This window comes from Triticum dicoccoides, chromosome 4B (genome assembly GCF_002162155.2).
Source record: "Triticum dicoccoides isolate Atlit2015 ecotype Zavitan chromosome 4B, WEW_v2.0, whole genome shotgun sequence".
Classification (NCBI taxonomy): Eukaryota; Viridiplantae; Streptophyta; class Magnoliopsida; order Poales; family Poaceae; genus Triticum; species Triticum dicoccoides.
In genome coordinates, this window is record NC_041387.1 from 102484602 (window position 1) to 102502507 (window position 17906).

Genomic DNA, 17906 nt, shown 5'->3' on the forward strand with positions numbered 1-17906 from the left:
CTCCTGCTTCGACGTGTCCCAGCCGCCCCCGACCTCTCCAGCACACCGTTGGAATGCCCTCGACCCCCTCGACCGCTATCCCTTCTCTCTGGTCGCTCTAGCTCTCTCCCTCTCTCAATTTGGAGCACCACCGAGAGCCACCGGAGGGCGCCGCCGTCGCATCCATAGCCACCGCGCACCCCAGGCTTCACCGATGGGTCATGTGTCACCGCCGGACTCTGCTTCGTCTCCAAGATGACGCACGCGGACGGAGAAGGCCACAGACGACTACAACATCGCCATCTTCGTCCTCTGCCCCGACGACCGCCGTCATCCGATTCGCGTCGTCCAGAGCATCCCCGACCTCGTCGTCGACTCTGCTAGTCCCTACGTGAGCCACTCTCCATTTTCCCCCTGGAATCCCCGTCGTTCCCCTCCCCTAGCTAGCTTCCCCACCTCCACCGAGGATCGCCGCCGCCATGGTCAACGAGCTCCGCGCACGTGAGCTCGGCCGCTCGCCCGAGCATCACCAGCGTGCTCACCGCGCTCCTGCGAACCCGAAACAACCACGGGTGCTCCCTGCCATGCCCTATAGCGCCATCTCCGCTGTTGCCCGAGCTCCGGCCGCCGCCGCGAGCTCGACTCCGGTGAGTACAGCGCACCCCGTCCGCTCCTTCCTGCTCCGTTGGATGCGGAAGAGCACGGGCTACCTCCTGGTGGCCTCCGCGCGTCCAACCATTGCCTGTAGCTCAACTCTGGCGAGCCTCCGCCGTTGGTTTGGTTGTCGCCGGCCGAACCCCGGCGAGTGCCGACGTGGCCACTTAACTAAGTCCTAAACACCCCGGTAATCACCCCCTGGTGCCACTGTCACGTGGGCCCCGGTGCCAAAGTTAGTTAGCTTAATTTCTGTTTAAATTAGTACTAATTTTGTGGGCCCCATAGGTCAGTTTGACCTGGCTCCGTCACACTTTGACCGACCCCACACGTCGGAGTTGACCAGGCTGATGTGTCTGTTGACCGGCCCCACCTGCCATTGACACTATCCAGCCTCAGTCACTGACCAGTGGACCCCACTGGTCAGGTTTGACCACCAGCAGCGTCTGTTGACCTGCTGACATCATAGTGACGCAATGCTGACGCAATAAGTATTTTCTGGATTTAAAAATAATCAGGAAATTTCAGAAAATGCCTAAAACTTCTAAAAATCATAGAAAATTAACCGTAACTCCAAATTAAATAAATTATATATGAAAAATTATCAGAAAAATTCAAGGAATCCATCTGTACCATTTTCATGCATGTTAGAACAACTTATAGGTGCTGTTTAGCACAAATCAATTAAAGGGCATTTAAATAATCACATATGGAGTTTGAATTTGAATTTTATATTCAAACCAACTTCATTTAATCTGTTGCTAGTTGCATTAGCCCAAAACACATTCATATTGCCATGTCATGAGCATGCATCATATTGTGCATTGCATTGATTGTGCTCCTTTCTGTGTTGCCGGTATTTGTCCCCTCTCGATAGACGTGATACCGATGATGTGATCGTTGACACTGATGAAGACTCAATGTTATCTTCAGAAGTGCCAGGCAAGCAAAACCCCCTTGTTCATTCCGATACAATCCTACTCTCTCGCTCCTGCTCTCTTTTACTGCATTAGGACAACAACGATTCATCTGTTACTTGCTGCGGTAGCTGGACCCCTTTATCCTTTGCATGACCTGTCATTCCACAGTAAATAGATGAAACCCACTAGTATGAGTAGGAATTGTTTGAGCCCTGTTGTGCCTACTCATTCATGCTTGTTTGTCATGCCTGCTACTGCTTAGAGTTGAGTCAGGTCTGATTCATCGGGGATGAATCAGAGGCGTGTGAACATGTCCTACTGTGTGTGAGCTAAGTGTGTGAACACGATTTGGTAAAGGTAGCGGTGAGAGGCCATGTAGGAGTACATGGTGGGTTGTCTCATTGAAGCCGTCCTCAGGAACTGAGTTCTGTGTTTGTGATCCATGATTCAGCTACTACCATGCATTGGGCCCTGAAATATGACCCCGCTCGACTTCTTATTCACCCTAGTCCTCTGTCCAGGAGTTGCAAGTAGTTTCTGGTGTTTGTAGCTTACTGGAGGCCGTGGACAGCGCTGACCGTAGGGGTGGGCTGTGATGCGGTAGGTACGTGGCACGGTGTACCGGATGCCTGTTTGGTATCTCGGGAACCCTGTTCACATCGTTTGGGGCTGTGAGCGAAACTCCGGCCGGATCTCCTCATGGATGGAACCCGAATAGGCGATAAACCTGGACTAGAGACTTGAGTGTTTAGGTAGGTCGTGGTCTACACCCACGTCGGCTTTCGCTTGAAGTCTGCCGAGCACATGTCGTGTGCAGACGCTAAGTGGTGGAAACATGTATGAAGAAGTACACCCCTGCAGGGTTAACATCATCTATTCGAATAGCCGTGTCCGCGGTAAAGGACTTCTGGGTTGCTTATATCAGTTCATAGACAAGTGAAAGTGGATACTCTAAAATACGCAAGATAAGCGTGAGTGCTATGGATGGCGTTCTCGTAGGGAGACGGGAGCGGATCCATAGTGGTGTATTGATATGGTGAATATGTGGACTCGTGTGCGCCACCTCAAAGGAGTCGCGTGCAGTCGTAGTTTAGGATAGCCACCGAGTCAAAGCTGGCTTGCTGCAGTTAAACTCCACCACCCCTTTGTTGATAACGATGCATATGTAGATAGTTCTGATGTAAGTCTTGCTGGGTACATTTGTACTCACGTTTGCCTATTTTATGTTTTTGCAGAGAGACTTCGGTCTCACTAGTAGTTTCACGTGGACTTCGACGTTTAGCTTGATACCTCAGCTACGATCTTGTGCCTCGGCAGGATCTGATAGATAGTCAGGCTTCTCAGCCTTTTCATTTATAGATGTCTGTACTCAGACATGATAGCTTCCGCTTGTGCTTTGACTTGTATGCTCTGATTGTTGGGTCGTGAGACCCATGTTTGTAATATCTCGCTCCTCGGAGCCTATTGATTAAAATACTTGTGTCATAGAGTCATGTTGTGATGCTTCGTTGTATTTGCACATATCGAGCATATTGTGTGTATGATTGAAATGCTTGGTATGTGTGGGATCTGACAACCTAGTTGTTTATCCTTGGTAGCCTCTCTTACCGGGAAATGTCTCCTAGTGTTACCGCTGAGCCATGGTAGCTTGCTACTGCTCTGGAACACTTAGGCTGGCCGGCATGTGTCCTTCTTCGTTCCTGTGTCTGTCCCTTCGGGGAAATGTCACGCGGTGAATACCGGAGTCCTGTTAGCCCGCTACAGCCCGGTTCACCGGAGTCCTGCTAGCCCAGTGCTACAGCCCGGACCCACTTGCTGATGACCGACACGTTCGAAGCTGGGTCATGGATGCCTGTCCCTGTAAGTCTGTGCCACTTTGGGTTTACGACTAGTCATGTCAGCCCGGGCTCTTTATCATATGGATGCTAGCGACACTATCATATACGTGAGCCAAAATGCGCAAACGGTCCCGGGCAAAGGTAAGGCGACACCCGTGGGAATACCGTACGTGAGGCCGCAAAGTGATATGAGGTGTTACCGGCTAGATCGATGTGACATCGAGTCGGGGTCCTGACAGCGTTGGTATCAGAGCTTGACTGCCTGTAGGATTACCAAGCCAAACTGGTCGAAGTTGAGTCTAGAAATTCTTTAGTTATATAAGGGAATTGATTGTGGGATGGAACGTAAGGCTCTTTTTACTCCTTATACCTCATGGCCTTCTGATCTGAGTCATCATCTTCTCTTCTACGGGGATTAAGAACTAGGCTTTCTCTTCTTTCTATCAGGATCACGTGTTACTAATCCGTAGACTTATAAGATTGTTGATTCAAGCCTCAGTTCAGTTCCTACTATCTTCTGTATGTTAACTGTTGATCTCGAAACCTTGATATTGTGCTTCTGAGTGGTTATGCCACCATTTTTGTGAATGTCTCAAATCTTTTCTGAGCATTTACAGCCGTTATGCTGTCCGAGTCATCCCAGGTTTCTAAAGAGTCTGATGCATTTGCAAAATCCTTTTTCTCCGGTTTCAATGTCTGTTAGGCCAGGTTAATCACACAAATTGTTGAGCTGAGGTACTCTACTGCCTCAACCTTTATGTTGGAGTTATTATTATGACCCTAGGTGTCTCAGGGGATCATCTAGTAGTCTAGCCATGATTTATGTTCCAGTGTGATGATTCTGGCCGTCATTATCGAAAGCATCCCGTGATGCCATTTAGTTATTAGGTATTCTATTCCTGGGTTCTTAAACCCGATATTCACCCTACTTACATCATGTTGATAGTGTTGCTAGTTCTTTTAGTATATTAGTAACCTTTGCGATAGTCCTCGAGGTCCATGGTATATCGTTCTTCCAAATACCATGAACCATTATGGCAGAAGTTTGTTGGATCAAAAGATCACAACAGGCCCTCTATGAGTTCTCCATGCTATATTGTGACTCTGCCAGCTCAACCTTTCTGCATGGGTTATCCGGAAGAATTATGTTGAACTTTGTTCGGCATACCAACCCATGTATCCACAACTCAGAAAGTTATATGTTCCTTTGAGTTGTCCCTCTTTAGTTGTCTACTGACCTTCGTCTATCAATTGATAGTCAAGAGTATGCGTGCGTTCGTTTATTGATGCCTATTACTCTTGTGGTCCGTCAAGCCATTCTATCGCGGAATGACTAGGAGAAACAAACTCCAGTACCTCTTCCCTATCCAGGATTGGGTCAAAGAAGTTGTGCTCCGCAGATCAAATTGCTAATCCAGCTTTTGTTCTGCTCTACCTTGGAGTATTACATATTTTATATCGAGATTGTTATAGGAATTGCACACCATCCTATGAACTCTTGGTACAGTGATACTTCTTGCCATCATTGTTCATTCCTCGGTTCCTGTGTTATCTTAACCGGAATGCCGACAAATGAATCATGGCGTGTGAAATCAATACTCCCAGCAACCTCGTTGCTTGGTAGTTAAAGGATAATAATTTCATTCTTAGCATGTTGGTTTCTGAATCATCCTTCTAAGACTTATCGTGCTACCTAGTTCTTATTTCGGTGCACCCTTCGATTGATGAGTTAGGATCTTGTCAAGTCCTCACTCATTTGATTATATCGTCTTGCCCTCAAAAGCGAGATTGTTCTCGAGCTTAGTAACATACCGGTGGTTCGTGATTTTCTGAATGTCTTCTCGGAAGTATCACCAGGTCGTTACCTGACCGTTATGTTGAGCCCGTGATCAAGTTGGTTTCTTATGAACCACCTTCTTTCCAAGAATCGGTGTTAGATATCCCTGAGCTAGTTGGTTAAGCTGGACAACAACTTGGAGAGTTGGAAGATAAAAGCTTGCCTAACTTAGTTCGTTCCAAAGGGATATTCTTGTGTAGAGTGTGTTGAAGAAAGATGATATCTTCATCGATTGGTCCCTGTGATCAGTTGTTGGACCTATTGTCTTATCAATCCTTTGATTTGAGTGTGGGCCATCGTCAAATTAAATTAGTACCAACGATGCTCGTAATGTTGTCTTATTCGCGGTTGATCCCTCGAGCATACACCATTACATCTTTGGTCTGACCAATGCTATCACCGTGTTCACTTAACTATGGAATTCCTTTTAAAAGGAAACCCGGATGAATTGTTGTTGAGCCCATTGACAACATCCTTATCTCCTCCATGATTTTGTTGAGCATTAAGCTAGTGTTGGAAATTTTTGGAAGCATTTGTTCATGCTAGCTCATGAAGCATATGTTTGGATGAAGGTAGTGACTTCCTTTAATTCATGTGCATCTGATGCAAGTTGCCGCCGTGGATTCGAGAAAGTCAATGTTGCTTTCTTTGGAATCATTCCAAATCAGTCATGCACACGTGCGAAGAATGCTGTGGTTTGAAGACTTGCAACCTTCAATCTATATGTATCCCTAGCACACCAAGCCACTGATTGATTTGTTCAAGGAGAAGGAGTTCCTTCATAAGAGCTAATCCGGACTTATGAAAGAACTTTGATACCCTCGTTGATGGTTCCCCCTCCTGAACTCGGTAGTGTTTTATTATAAGACTACCATGTGGTCATGCTTGTCTGGGACAACGTGTTCACATGTTTGTAGCAGAACCAGCTCATGTTTTGGAGCTTGCTATCGTAGTTCATCTCCCGAGAATCCCGCAAAGTCATCTCGTCGATTTGTGTTGCAAACTTTCATTTTCTTCCTAAGACTCGATGAGCCTGGAATATCCTAACACCAACCAGAGCTGAATCTCAGGCAGATATGATGGTTGGAACATTCTCCAAGAACTATAATATTGGTCCCTCGATAACCGGTAAAGTGGATGTCGTGGCCAACACACCCAGCCGGAAGACCTGTTATTATAATATCTTGATTGAGGAAGTTGGCCACCTCCCCATAGGGATTTCGTAGGATTTACTCCCTAGTTGCCCCTATGGATTTTGAGATCCCGAAGTCCGACCTTTTACTTGATGTCCTAGATACCAGACCATTTCTATGAATGGGTTACATTAGCACATCAAGGAGAACATTAGAAGCGGAGTGCTAAATGTTTCTCGGTCGATCATCCAGATTTTATTTGCTTGGCCTCGCTAAGGTGAAATATGAGAAAGTGTTATCTTCCTTCGCATCTGCATCGTCCATCGCTATTCATCATGGTAGTATGTTGTGTTGTCAGCACCCTTGACGCGGTTGTTGATAAAACCTTGATGATTGTGGAAATGCTCAAGTTCTTGAGAGCACGCACAAGCGCTACGTCTTATCATCGGCACTAGCTGGGATTGCCCCAGATTTCCTCGGTTATGCTATAACCACTCCAACAGTGAATTCACTCTCTATTGTTGGGTTCTTCCCCAGTTACCAGAATCATTCCCAGCATTTGCATTTTGTTCCCAGCTTGCACCGCCAATGTGCCATTCTACCATGGGTCTCTTCCATTTCCGGTGATAAGCAAAATTCATCCATTACGTTGTCTTCAACAAGGTAATCCACATCATCCAAGTTTGAGTATGCCATTCTACCGAACCCCTCTAAATGATCGATTATGATTTGCCTTAAGCTGGTATAAAGAGTTTCAATGATCTCTGAATCAAAGGTAATTCTTTTGCCACTTAAGGGGATATATCTTCGAGTCACCTTCCCTAAGGTGCATCATTATGGTGTCATGTCAACTTAACTCCTCGCTACGTGACAATCGTTTACCACATTCTTGAGTCTGGAATTGTTGTCTACCTAGTGAACCTTCGTCATCCGTTTCTTTCCACCCCTCTTGATGTGTATCTCGTGTCTCAACCCGAGAGATGGTCCTATGTCTCATTCCGTGAGTTGTTCGATCTTCGAGAAGATCGACCCTTCTAGAGTCTCCTTCTTCTCTCCAGGTCATGTTAGCAGGATTTCTCAGAGCAAGACGACAAGACAAAGATGGTGTTCAAATCAACATTCATTTGAAGTGCACCCTGGATCGTGAACATTATACTAGTTGCGTTTCCCCTTCACCTTACCCTACGCTTGAATCTCGAGACGAGATTTTTGTTTAGTGGGGGTGAGTTGTCACATCCCTAGCTTCTGGTGCTGTCTGGTGTGTGCATCATGTTTAAATTCAAATGAAAATTTGAATTGGGGAATTTTCAAAAAGCCTCAGAATCCTTTTAAAAAAAATGATCAAGATAAAAATTGCTTCAAATAAGTCCAAGAAAATGTTCCTGTTATCCTCTGGAAATATTGGCAAGAGGCAAAATCCAAACCAATATTTTTGGTGTCTCAGAAACATTTAATTTGGGCATTTGAATTAAATCAATAATTATTTGAATTGGATTTATATCTACTATTAAATAAATATAGGTCCAATAATTCTGAAATATTTTGTGGAGCATTGTTTTAATTCTTTTAGCTCCTAAAAATATTGTTAGAAGCAAAATAAATTGAATTGGTTTCAAAACCAAATTCAAAACAAACCTGCAAAATAGAAAACAGAACAGAAAAAAAAATAAAAGGAGTAGAACTTACCTGGCCTTACCTGGTAGCCCACCAGTAGCCCAGTCCACTAGAGCCAGCCCAGCCCAACCTAGTGAGGGGCAGGTTTGTCTTCAACCCCTCGCCAGGAGGACAAGTCGTGGCAGAGCGCGCGTCGCCGGTCGCCACCTCCTGCTTCGACGTGTCCCAGCCGCCCCCGACCTCTCCAGCGCACCGTTGGAATGCCCTCGACCCCCTCGACCGCTATCCCTTCTCTCTGGTCGCTCTAGCTCTCTCCCTCTCTCGATTTGGAGCACCACCGAGAGCCACCGGAGGGCGCCGCCGTCGCATCCATAGCCACCGCGCACCCCAGGCTTCACCGATGGGTCATGTGTCACCGCCGGACTCTGCTTCGTCTCCAAGATGACGCACGCGGACGGAGAAGGCCACAGACGACTGCAACATCACCATCTTCGTCCTCTGCCCCGACGACCGCAGTCATCCGATTCGCGTCGTCCAGAGCATCCCCGACCTCGTCGTCGACTCTGCTAGTCCCTACGTGAGCCACTCTCCATTTTCCCCCTGGAATCCCCGTCGTTCCCCTCCCCTAGCTAGCTTCCCCACCTCCACCGAGGCTCGCCGCCGCCATGGTCAACGAGCTCCGCGCACGTGAGCTCGGCCGCTCGCCCGAGCATCACCAGCGTGCTCACCGCGCTCATGCGAACCCGAAACAACCACGGGTGCTCCCTGCCATGCCCTATAGCGCCATCTCCGCTGTTGCCCGAGCTCCGGCCGCCGCCGCGAGCTCGACTCCGGTGAGTACAGCGCACCCCGTCCGCTCCTTCCTGCTCCGTTGGATGCGGAAGAGCACGGGCTACCTCCTGGTGGCCTCCGCGCGTCCAACCATTGCCTGTAGCTCAACTCCGGCGAGCCTCCGCCGTTGGTTTGGTTGTCGCCGGCCGAACCCCGGCGAGTGCCGACGTGGCCACTTAACTAAGTCCTAAACACCCCGGTAATCACCCCCTGGTGCCACTGTCACGTGGGCCCCGGTGCCAAAGTTAATTAGCTTAATTTCTGTTTAAATTAGTACTAATTTTGTGGGCCCCATAGGTCAGTTTGACCTGGCCCCGTCACACTTTGACCGACCCCACACGTCGGAGTTGACCAGGCTGATGTGTCTGTTGACCGGCCCCACCTGCCATTGACACTATCCAGCCTCAGTCACTGACCAGTGGACCCCACTGGTCAGGTTTGACCACCAGCAGCGTCTGTTGACCTGCTGACGTCATAGTGACGCAATGCTGATGCAATACGTATTTTCTGGATTTAAAAATAATCAGGAAATTTCAGAAAATGCCTAAAACTTCTAAAAATCATAGAAAATTAACCGTAACTCCAAATTAAATAAATTATATATGAAAAATTATCAGAAAAATTCAAGGAATCCATCTGTACCATTTTCATGCATGTTAGAACAACTTATAGGTGCTGTTTAGCACAAATCAATTAAAGGGCATTTAAATAATCACATATGGAGTTTGAATTTGAATTTTATATTCAAACCAACTTCATTTAATCTGTTGCTAGTTGCATTAGCCCAAAACACATTCATATTGCCATGTCATGAGCATGCATCATATTGTGCATTGCATTGATTGTGCTCCTTTCTGTGTTGCCGGTATTTGTCCCATCTCGATAGACGTGATACCGATGATGTGATCGTTGACACTGATGAAGACTCAATGTTATCTTCAGAAGTGCCAGGCAAGCAAAACCCCCTTGTTCATTCCGATACAATCCTACTCTCTCGCTCCTGCTCTCTTTTACTGCATTAGGACAACAACGATTCATCTGTTACTTGCTGCGGTAGCTGGACCCCTTTATCCTTTGCATGACCTGTCATTCCACAGTAAATAGATGAAACCCACTAGTATGAGTAGGAATTGTTTGAGCCCTGTTGTGCCTACTCATTCATGCTTGTTTGTCATGCCTGCTACTGCTTAGAGTTGAGTCAGGTCTGATTCATCGGGGATGAATCAGAGGCGTGTGAACATGTCCTACTGTGTGTGAGCTAAGTGTGTGAACACGATTTGGTAAAGGTAGCGGTGAGAGGCCATGTAGGAGTACATGGTGGGTTGTCTCATTGAAGCCGTCCTCAGGAACTGAGTTCTGTGTTTGTGATCCATGATTCAGCTACTACCATACATTGGGCCCTGAAATATGACCCCGCTCGACTTCTTATTCACCCTTGTCCTCTGTCCAGGAGTTGCAAGTAGTTTCTGGTGTTTGTAGTATGCTGGAGGCCGTGGACAGCGCTGACCGTAGGGGTGGGCTGTGATGCGGTAGGCACGTGGCCGGGTATACCGGGCGCCCGTTTGGTGTCACGGAACCCTGTTCACATCGTTTGGGGCTGTGAGCGAAACTCCTGCCGGATCTCCTCATGGATGGAACCCGAATAGGCGATAAACCTGGACTAGAGACTTGAGTGTTTAGGTAGGTCGTGGTCTACACCCACGTCGGCTTTCGCTTGAAGTCTGCCGAGCACATGTCGTGTGCAGACGCTAAGTGGTGGAAACATGTATGAAGAAGTACACCCCTGCAGGGTTAACATCATCTATTCGAATAGCCGTGTCCGCGGTAAAGGACTTCTGGGTTGCTTATATCAGTTCATAGACAAGTGAAAGTGGATACTCTAAAATACGCAAGATAAGCGTGAGTGCTATGGATGGCATTCTCGTAGGGAGACGGGAGCGGATCCATAGTGGTGTATTGATATGGTGAATATGTGGACTCGTGTGCGCCACCTCAAAGGAGTCGCGTGCAGTCGTAGTTTAGGATAGCCACCGAGTCAAAGCTGGCTTGCTGCAGTTAAACTCCACCACCCCTTTGTTGATAACGATGCATATGTAGATAGTTCTGATGTAAGTCTTGCTGGGTACATTTGTACTCACGTTTGCCTATTTTATGTTTTTGCAGAGAGACTTCGGTCTCACTAGTAGTTTCACGTGGACTTCGACGTTTAGCTTGATACCTCAGCTACGATCTTGTGCCTCGGCAGGATCTGATAGATAGTCAGGCTTCTCAGCCTTTTCATTTATAGATGTCTGTACTCAGACATGATAGCTTCCGCTTGTGCTTTGACTTGTATGCTCTGATTGTTGGGTCGTGAGACCCATGTTTGTAATATCTCGCTCCTCGGAGCCTATTGATTAAAATACTTGTGTCGTAGAGTCATGTTGTGATGCTTCGTTGTATTTGCACATATCGAGCATATTGTGTGTATGATTGAAATGCTTGGTATGTGTGGGATCTGACAACCTAGGTGTTTATCCTTGGTAGCCTCTCTTACCGGGAAATGTCTCCTAGTGTTACCGCTGAGCCATGGTAGCTTGCTACTGCTCTGGAACACTTAGGCTGGCCGGCATGTGTCCTTCTTCGTTCCTGTGTCTGTCCCTTCGGGGAAATGTCACGCGGTGAATACCGGAGTCCTGTTAGCCCGCTACAGCCCGGTTCACCGGAGTCCTGCTAGCCCAGTGCTACAGCCCGGACCCACTTGCTGATGACCGACACGTTCGAAGCTGGGTCATGGATGCCTGTCCCTGTAAGTCTGTGCCACTTTGGGTTTACGACTAGTCATGTCAGCCCGGGCTCTTTATCATATGGATGCTAGGGACACTATCATATACGTGAGCCAAAATGTGCAAACGGTCCCGGGCAAAGGTAAGGCGACACCCGTGGGAATACCGTACGTGAGGCCGCAAAGTGATATGAGGTGTTACCGGCTAGATCGATGTGACATCGAGTCGGGGTCCTGACAGAGAGGCACTTGACATGTAGTTTAGGGAGGGCCTGCAATTCATCTTCAACCTGCACCCCCCTGAGCCGCCAGCCACCACTGGCCAAACCGCCGGCCCTAGCGCCGCCTCGCCTCCCCGAAACAACTCGCCACCGCCGCCCGGGCCAGCCCTCTAGCCCCCCTCCCCCGCCCTGAACCCTAAGCTAGATAGTGGGGTACCTCTCCGGCGAGCCCCCGTCCCCGCTGCGGGTGGTTCTTCCTTAACTCAAGGTAGCCGCTCCATGGGGGTGCGGGATGGAGCATCATCAGCGCCGGGAGGTCGAGTTAAGGAGAAGGTGCGATGCAATGAGTGTACAACCTCTTTGGTGGCGCCAAGTAGGCCTCGGGTTCATCCGAGGAGTCGGTGAGGAAGTTGCAGTTCCGGTGGAGCAGGTTAAGGCGGCGCTGTGGGGATGGAGCAGCCGCGATAGATGAGGCAATCGTCGGAGCAGCTCCTTGGAGGTGGAGGACGGGGCGGCTGAACCGGCGGGACGGTGAGATGGACGACGGATCCTCATCCGGGGAGGTGGACGAGGGACGTAGAGTTGTTGCGGTGGACGACGTCATCGGGGAAGAGGCTCCGGCTAGGCAGAGGTGACGTGGCGGACGGAGGAGGGTGGGGTTTCATGGCTGGAGCAGAGGGGTTATGGTAGCCTGGGATTTCAAATGGCAAAAAGGGGGAGATGGGAGGGGGTGAAGCATGACTTAGGGACACGCTTGTCCAAAATGTATGGTGTGTTACAAAAGTACACCCCATTGATTTGAACTAGCGGCCCTTTCGGCTCAGGGTTAGAACGAGGATTTCACGTGTCGGGATTTGGCAGCTGGAGGGAGTTTTCGCGTGCGTTGTAATTTCGGGATAGCAAGGCGCGGGTTGTGAAGGTGCCAGTTTTGAGAGCACGATATCTGAATTTTCGGGATATAACAAGACACGGGTTGAATTTTAGGGACAAGCCTAATGTAACGTGTAGTAATATTGTACTTGTACGTACCAAATCAATTCGCACTTCCCTCAACCAAAAAGAAAATGAAAAAAATAAAACTATTCACACCACACAAAGAGAGAGTCTTGCCCCGTTTTACTATACAAATGCTATTCAAAGCTACTCCCTCCTTCCATCTATATAGGGCCTACTGTGTTTTTCGATGCTAACTTTGACCAAATATTAGATCAATGATATATGACATGCAACTTACACAAAGCACACCGTTAAATTCGTCTGTGAAAGGTTCTTTCAATGATATAATTTTCACATTGTGCATGTCATGTACTATTAATCTTGTCAATAGTCAAAGGCGGTCTTAACAATCTCATTACGCCCTATATAGATGGAAGGAGGGAGTATTAATCCATGTTATGTCCGATTAAATTTTTTCGCTTGCTGTATAATGCATGTAACCTACTCATACCAACATTTTAGTGCATTCCAAATGTCTATACTACCGCTGCAATTCAAACTAAATTTGAATTCGTTTCTCTATTTCAATAGAATCTACAATCATGATTGCTGTCAACTTCAACCATCATTCGTGTATTACCTTAATAACAGACCACATGATTACTATAGAGATAGATATGAACTATGTGTACTACATGAACTCGAATTCTATTTTTTGAATACACTTGATGTTGATTCCAAATAATAGTACATTTGATGTACTAACTATATATTCATAATCTAAACCATGTTCCATACGTACACCGTGTTTATCACACAAAGTATAGTGCCCCGCCCCTACATTATGACAAGTATTTAGACATGAGTTGCAAAAGCCACACATTAGCCCAAATTATAATCAAGGTTCTACATTATGATATCTTCTTCAAGTATCCGTATCCACTTTTTTATAATGAATTATGATCTTTGTTCGTCTTTTACACCTTCATGATCCTCTTCAATTTGTAGCTAGCTAGCGCTAACTTTCTATCGTGCATGCACACGCCTGCCCCCCTCACACACCCTTAGCGTCCCCTCCATCGCGCACGTTCATTATTTCTCTTTAGGTCGTCCACCAGCGGTGTGTGTAGGCCCCCGACTCCTTCTTTCTCGCACACACCGGTCGATATACCTCTCTAGCCAAGTGTGCCTACAACAAACACATATATAATTCCCCTCTTCTCTTCTCACCGTCCATGCCCCCATATGTCCTATACGATTCCACGCAGGTGCACACTCCCAGCCCTCTTTTCATTAATCACAAGCTCACACACCCTCCCCCTCGACATGGTAGGCCTCTCGCACCACCTCCTAGCCACACCCTCTCCCCCTGTCTGCCTCTCCGGACCTTATTTGCTTCTAACACATGCAAGCGTGTATATGAACTGATCTCCCTACATAGCCAAGTCGACTATAATTCGTTTTCACCAAGCACCGATACACTTACCTCGCTAGTTATGTCTCTCCTTTTCTCGGACACACGACGGTTGATCTTCCTATGTAGTTATGCATGCTTACCAGAACCATATCTTCTCCCCTCATAATCCTTGAATACCTCCCGACCCGTCTCTCACACGCACGTGCATAGACAGACAGACATCCCCTGCCCTCTCTTATTGATATTGCACTCATACCTTCCGTTTGTCTAGTAGGCCTCTCCCACCATTTGTGAGACGCCACTCCACCACCAACCCTCTGACGCTCTACTGTAGGATCGGAAGTATGTCTAGAGGGGGGTGATTAGACTACTTGACCAATTGAAAACTTAACCTTTTCCCAATTTCAGTCTTTGGCAGATTTTAGCTATCTTGGCACAAGTCAAGCAATCTTCACACAATTCAAGCAAGCATGCAAAGAGTATATGAGCAGCGGAAAGTAAAGCATGCAACTTGCAAGAATGTAAAGGGAAAGGGTTTGGAGAATTCAAACGCAATTGGAGACACGGATGTTTTTGTCGTGGTTCCGATAGTTGGTGCTATCGTACATCCACGTTGATGGAGACTTCAACCCACAAAGGGTAACGGCTGCGCGAGTCCACGGAGGGCTCCACCCACGAAGGGTCCACGAAGAAGCAACCTTGTCTATCCCACCATGGCCATCACCCACGAAGGACTTGCATCACTAGCGGTAGATCTTCACGAAGTAGGCAATCTCCTTGCCCTTACAAACTCCTAGGTTCAACTCCATAATCTTGTCGGAGGCTCCCAAGTGACACCTAGCCAATCTAGGAGACACCACTCTCCAAGAAGTAAAAAATGGTGTGTTGATGATGAACTCCTTGCTCTTGTGCTTCAAATGATAGTCTCCCCAACACTCAACTCTCTCTCACAGGATTTGGATTTGGTGGAAAGAAGATTTGAGTGGAAAGCAACTTCGGGAAGTCTAGAGATCAAGATTCATATGGTAGGAATGGAATATCTTGGCCTCAAAACATGAGTAGGTGGTTCTCTCTCAGAAATGGTAAGTTGGATGTGTAGGTTTGTTCTGATGGCTCTCTCCACGAATGAAGATGAGGTGGAGGGGTATATATAGCCTCCACACAAAATCTAACCGTTACGCACAATTTACCAATCTCGGTGGGACCGAATCAACAAACTCGGTCAGACCGATTTAGTAAACCTAGTGACCGTTAGGATTTTCGGTGGGACCGACATGCAACTCGGTAGGACCAATATGGTTAGGGTTAGGGCATAACATAATCTCGGTGAGACCGATTACACAAATTCGGTGAGACCGATTACACAAATTCGGTGAGACCGATTTTGGTAATAAGCTAACTAGAGAGTTGGTCAAGTAAACTCGGTGGGACCGGTTCGCTCATTTCGGTGAGACCGAAATGTTACGAAAAGGAAATAGAGAGTTTACATTGGAATCTCGGTGGGACCGATCACTAATCTCGGTGGTACCAAAACGTTACGAAGGGAAACAGAGAGATTACAATCCCATCTCGGTGATACCGAGATCCCTATCGGTGAGACCGATTTGCCTAGGGTTTGTGTCAGTGGCTATGACATCTGAACTCGGTGGCTCCGGGTAGAAAGAATCAGTGGGGCCGAGTTTGACTTTTGGTTTGGGTCATATGTGGATATGAGAAAGTAGTTGAGGATTTTTGGAGCATACCACTAAGCACTATGGAGCAAGAAACTCATTAAGCAACACCTCATCCCTCCTTGATAGTATTGGCTTTTCCTATAGACTCAATGTGATCTTGGATCACTAAAATATAAAATGTAGAGTCTTGAGCTTTTGAGCTTGAGCCAATCCTTTTATCCATAGTATTTTGAGGGATCCACTTTCCTCATCCATGCCATGCCATTCATTGAGCTTTTCCTGAAATGTTCATCTTGGAATGATGTTAGCTCAATGAGCTATATGTTGTTAGGAATTACCAAAACCACCTAGGGATAGTTGCACTTTCAATCTCCCTCTTTTTGGTAATTGATGACAACATATAGATCAAAGCTTCGACAAATGATAATGAGATTGAAAAACATCATTGCTTTGAGAAGTATGTGATAAGCAAGAGCTCCCACTAAATTTGTGCATAGTTTTAAGATTTGCTTTGGACTGCAAATGCACAAGGAGTTAGGCTCATGGGTTACTCTTCCATGTCACATACATCTTGGTGGAGCGCTCAAAATAATAAAGAGTGAATACATGCACTCATCACCAAGCAAAGTGAATGATCACATAGAGATAAATGAGATAATGTCATGCAACAGGCATAAATGTAGCATATGATCAAACACATGATCATCAGTGTATCACACAGGCAATAAAGTAGTATCTCAAGAAAGCAAGATCAAAATAAAGTTCAACCACCAAAGCAAGAGAGAACAAACGCAAACTCTCTCTCTCTCTCGAAGCCTATGATCTATACATTTTCTCCCCCTTTGGCAACAAGTTACCAAAAAGTTCATAGAAAATGCATAGCACTAGATCATCTCTCAGGCTTGATCTTTGGGTGGTGGTGTAGAGATGGCTCCTTGGAGGAAGACTTCAGTTGATGTGGATGGAGCTGGAGGTGTAGGTGCTGGAGCTGGTTGCACTGGAGTTGTAGCTGGTGCAGATGAAGTGGTTCTGGTGTCTGTCACTGGCACTGAAAGTGCGTTATGTCGACTAGAGGGGGGTGAATAGGCGATTTTTATGAATTCTTCACTGAGGAATTTTCCGGTGAGGAAATTCCTTAATGAAGAACTGTTAGCAGCGGAATAAGTACTCAGAAGTAAGCATAACAGAATACAAGCATGGTCATCATGATGAAATGAAGACTAGCACAGAGTACAGAAAGCGTAATCACAGGATAACACAAGATGAAGACATACAGACTGAAGAAATTGAACTGAGGAAATTGAGAAAGTCTTCAGTCAAATTCTTCAAACACAGATATGAACAAACACTCAACACAGTAATGAGGAAATGAAAGGGTTGAGGAAATAGAACCAGTTATGTTGGTGAAGACAATGATTTGGTAGACCAGTTCCAACTGCTGTCTCAGTTGTACGTCTGGTTGGAGCGGCTGAGTATTTAAACTCAAGGACACGCAGTCCCGGACACCCAGTCGCTGAGCACGCAGCTCAGGACACCCAGTCCTCACCGTATTCTCCTTGAACTAAGGTCACGCAGACCTCGTCCAATCACTCGTGGTAAGTCTTCAGGCGACTTCCAAACCTTCACAGACTTGGTCACTCGGCGATCCACAATTCCTCTTGGATGCTCTAGACCTTGACGCCTAACCGTCTGGAAGAAGCACAGTCTTCAAAGGTAACAAGCGTCGGATCCACGCGGGATCAATTTCTTCAGTGATGCTCAATCACTTTGGGGTTTGTAGGTGTTTGGGTTTGGGATTTTCCTCACTTGATGATTTTCGCTCAAAGTCCTCGGAGGATGGGTTGCTCTCAAATGACAAGTGTCAAGTTCTCTCGGAGCATCCAACCAGCTAGTGGTTGTAGGGGGCGGCTATTTATAGCCTAGGGAGCAGCCCGACATGATAAGACATAAATTCCCCTCAATGATATGACCGTTAGGTGGATAAGATATTTTGGGACAGCTGGCACGCAGCACACCAACGGTCGGAAATTTGACTCTCAAATTCCTCAGGGCTATCATGTTCCTCACTGTGTAGGTAATTCGCACTGAC